At 37.8% G+C, this 5,000-nt stretch overlaps 1 protein-coding gene across 1 annotated transcript in view; it reads right to left on the bottom strand.

Moving 5' to 3' along the window:
• LOC137619125 (probable glutamate receptor) overlaps positions 1 to 5,000 on the bottom strand; it is a 40,821-nt gene that overhangs the window by 29,999 nt on the left and 5,822 nt on the right. The window lies entirely within an intron of this gene.

Genomic DNA, 5,000 nt, shown 5'->3' with positions numbered 1-5,000 from the left:
TATATATACATATATATGAATATAAATATACTGCATATATATGTACATATATATATATACATATATATATATATATATATGGATATATATATATATATATACTGTATATATAGATATATACACATTTATACTGTATATATATATATATATATATATTTATATATATACATATATGTATATATATATATATATATATAATATATATATATATATGTATATATATATATATATATATAAATATGCATATATATATACATATATATATAATAATATATATATATGTATATATATATATATATATATATATATATATGCATATATATATACATATATATATATATAATAATATATATGTATATGTATAAATATATATATATATATATATATATATATCACTGCAAAATAAAGTCCTCAGTTATATCCCTCCATTTGCATCTGTTTATGGTCTTTCTGTGTTAATCCACACCCGTAAACTTTCTTAGTTCGTCATTCCATCGTCTTCCCTTTCTCCCTACTTCTTTTACAATCTCTAGGGACCTATTCTGTTATTCCTATAGTCCATCTATTATCTGTTATTTTCATCATATATCCTGCCATGTCCAATTTGTTTTTCACACATTGTTAGAATATCCTTTACTTTAGTTTACACTCCTTTCCATGGCACGTTTTTTTTTTTTCCTTTTTTTTTTTTGTGTTATACTCATCATTATTCTTTCCATAGCTTTTTGAGTTGTAACTAGCTAAAGTTCAAAGGCATTAGTAATGCTCCAAATTTCTGATATATAAGTTAATACTAGTAGGACCATCTCACTAAATACTTCTCTTTTTAGATAAAGTGGCATTTTACTTTTCACAGGCTCCTTTTGTTTACCAAATGTTTTCCACCGGATCCCATGGTTATCCTTCATTTAATTTTGGTCTCGTGTCTTACGAAAATACTTACTGTATGTCCTAAGTACGTATATTCATTAACAATCTCTAGAGATTCGTCCATAACTCTTATTTGTTGTCTCTCTGCATTTCCAATGATCATTATCTTAGATTTAATCCTATTTATTTTCGGTCCTACATTTTTGCTTTCACCATTGAAATCTTCTATCATCTTTTGTAATCACTCCCAGGAATCACAAAACACAACTATGCCATATGCAAATCTTGAGTTGTTAAGGCATTCCCCATTGATATTGATTACTACGTTTTTCCAATCTGAACTTTCGAGAGATGGGGTCTCTCCTTCCTCAATCGGAATTTTCCCATTATCTCAGTATAGTTTAAGGATTGCTGTACTTCCTGTACATGCATCTTCAAGTGTTCTAACAAAAGATTCTTCTCTTTCTTGTTTTGAAGGGCTTTTATTACTTGTGACGTTTTGACAGAGTAAAAAGCTTTCTCTTAGTCTATATATGCCATATATTGTGGTTTGTTATCCTCTGATGATTTTTCCATCAGCTGGTTGATTATTATTATTATTACCTCCGCCAAGCGGCGGAGGTTATGTTTTCGGTTCGGTTTGTTTGTTTGTTTGTTTGTTTGTTTGTTACCTCCGCCAGGAGGTTATGTTTTCGGTTCGGTTTGTTTGTTTGTTTGTTTGTTTGTTTCTCTGTTTGTCTGTCTGTCTGTGGACAACGTAGAGGCCACATTTCTACACGGAATCACTTCAAACTTGGCCAAGTAGTTCCCCAATGTGTATGGAAGAACTGATTAAATTTTGGTCAAGGTCACCCCAAGGTCAAGGTCACAGGGGTCACTGGTGTCACTATGACATAAGTGGCCATATCAAGAGACAGAAATAAAGCACTGACTTTTGCATAAGCCAACAGGGAAGTCCTAGTCCAGGCGCAACCCATGGGTGATGTTCAAATTTATAAAGGTCAAAGGTCAAGGTCATATTGGTGCATTATATCAATGTCATATTAAGTATCAGTGGCAAATGAACAAAGATCACTTGAAGGTCAAAAGTCAAGCAGGTCACTTGAAGGTCAAGGTCACGTGAAGGTCAAGGTCACGTGAAGGTCAAGGTCACCTGAAGGTCAAGGTCACGTGAAGGTCAAGTACATTTGAAGATCAAGGTCACTTGAAGCCAAGGTCATGTGAAGGTCAAGGTCACGTGAAGGTCAAGGTCACTTGAAGGTCACGTGAAGGTCAAGGTCATGTGAAGGTCGAAGTCACATCAATTCATGATTCTAGGACATATGGCGCTCTAGGTCACCTTGGCGGAGGTATGTCCTCTACGAGGACCATGTCCGCGTTCAGGACTTGCTCACTTGTTTGTTTCTCTGTTTGTCTGTCTGTCTGTGGACAACGTAGAGGCCACATTTCTACACGGAATCACTTCAAACTTGGCCAAGTAGTTCCCCAATGTGTATGGAAGAACTGATTAAATTTTGGTCAAGGTCACCCCAAGGTCAAGGTCACAGGGGTCACTGGTGTCACTATGACATAAGTGGCCATATCAAGAGACAGAAATAAAGCACTGACTTTTGCATAAGCCAACAGGGAAGTCCTAGTCCAGGCGCAACCCATGGGTGATGTTCAAATTTATAAAGGTCAAAGGTCAAGGTCATATTGGTGCATTATATCAATGTCATATTAAGTATCAGTGGCAAATGAACAAAGATCACTTGAAGGTCAAAAGTCAAGCAGGTCACTTGAAGGTCAAGGTCACGTGAAGGTCAAGGTCACGTGAAGGTCAAGGTCACCTGAAGGTCAAGGTCACTATTGTCTTTTTTGTATTCCTATGTTCGATCATCTGTTCATATATATTTATGTACACATGTCATTTGACTCATTTCTAATTTTGCTCTAATAAACGTGCAAAGCATACATTCGTATTTGTTTTCTATACATCACCCAACGACATATTATTACTATTGCTCATTATTAATTCATATGTTCGACTCTCGCGTCAATGCCATCATCACGTCAAAAAAAAATAAAATCGAACACACCCACAAGAGCTTCCCAATGCTACCAACACACAAACAGTCAAAAGTCCTTCAACCTCAGTGTCAGGTAACTGCCAAGGCCATTGAATGGTTAAGCTAAATTAAAGGTCAAACGTTACTTGAAAGTCGAAGTCACATCAATTCATGATTCTAGGACATATGGCGCTCTAGGTCACCTTGGCGGAGGTATGTCCTCTACGAGGACCATGTCCGCGTTCAGGACTTGCTCACTTGTTATAATTATTATTATTATTATTATTATTATTATTATTATTATTGTCTACGCTACAACCCTGGTTGATAAAGCAGAATGCTATAAGCTCAAGGGATCCAACAGGGAAAAATACCCCAGTGAGGAAATTAAATAAATAAACTACAAGAGAAATAATGAACAATTTAAAAGATATTTTGATGGCAGTAACAACGTTGGAAAAACAATAAGAAAAAAAAAACAATTGTAAGAAAACTCTACCTCAAGACAATGGAAGACCATGCACAACCCAAGACTAGAGAACAATAGTTTGATTTTGGAGAGTCCATATCCTAGAAGAGCTCCTTAGAATAGTTGAAGAGTGTCTTCTATCCATACCAAGAGGAAAGTAGCCACTGAACAATTACAATGCAGTAGTTAACTACTTGAGCGAAGAATGATTGCTTGGTAATCTCACTGTATGTGTAAGCAAAGGAAAAATAAGTCGTAACCAGAAAGACGGATCCAGTGTAATACTTTCTGGTCAGTCAAAGCAAGGTCCAATAACTCTCTAGCTGTAGTATCTCAATGGGTGGCTAGTGCCCTGGCAAACCTATGGTCAGTTGTTTGCCTGCTCTCTAGAATTATTTAAGTCCAGTTGTTTTTCTGTTTCAATCGATCAAAGTATTTTTTCAATACTTGGAAGCAGCCACATATGGATTGTCAGAAAGAAAAAAAGTAATTCAAGTAATTAGGTTGCTGAGAGATGCTCCGGCAATGGAGGTAATGTGTTTGCCACAAGACAGTTCAAGAAGTTATATTGAAATATTTAGTTGAGAAATACGCCTTACCCGATGCGAGAAAAGGGGACATGAAAAAAAATTACAAACCCAAAACTCAGAAAGTCGAATCCGTTCTTAGTTTTATAACTCGCATTTTTCGGGACTGTGATTTGTTTGCTACCCAGAGTGCCAATCTCCCAGAAGGCGATAAAAAACCAATTGCCTGTAAACATATTCACAGATTAGTAAACCCGTATGTATGTGGTTACTTGTTAGATGACAATTGCTCATTAGCACACGTAGTGATGGCAATGCCAACACATTCTAAACGGTTTGCCAGAAGAAAAAATTACTGAGAATAACTGCTCCAATTCCGAGAGGGTGGCAGCCATAAGAGGTAATCACTAACCCTCAAAGCGGGAGAGAGGAGAACGCAGTCAGCAGGTGAGAAGAGTCTTCAGATGTTGGTAGCATAGGCACCGCTGAGTGGAGTGCCCCACCCAAAGATTCCCCCGTTGTTACAGTTGTCAGGCCACGGTCAACTATCTCGAGAGTGCCCTGCAAAAAATACCGAGGGCGGGTGGGCTGTGGCACAAGCACACCACACCCCGCCCAACATCAAAGGAAAAGGAAACAGAGGAAGGGGGAGACAAGGGAGATCGATGCCCTCCAACCCCCACATGACATTAAAAGCAGCAGCCGAGGCAGCGATGGGAGTACTACGATGGACTCGATGGAGGAGGCAGTGGGACCTCCTTTGGTACCCCCAACATTCACCCCCTTACTACTAGTGACAGGAGGAGAGGGCAGCGGCATTGCAAGCGAGGTCGTTAGCACGTGCCCCATATATCCTAATGGGCAGCTAGGAATGTTAGCAGTCAGGATTGACCCACCAGATAAGTCCATTCGAGTGCTGATTGACACAAAAAGCCAGTATTTCGCTGATTGAAAAAGGAATCTCCTAAAACCCACTACAATCAGCGGCATCTATCATCCTCGACACACCAGGAGGAAATAAAGTACACGCAAGCCATACAATGAATTTCAACTCTTAAAGTGGGATCTGTGAAGTTTACATATGAT

This window comes from Palaemon carinicauda, chromosome 25 (genome assembly GCF_036898095.1).
Source record: "Palaemon carinicauda isolate YSFRI2023 chromosome 25, ASM3689809v2, whole genome shotgun sequence".
Taxonomy (NCBI): Eukaryota; Metazoa; Arthropoda; class Malacostraca; order Decapoda; family Palaemonidae; genus Palaemon; species Palaemon carinicauda.
This window is presented reverse-complemented; position numbering and strand designations above follow the sequence as displayed.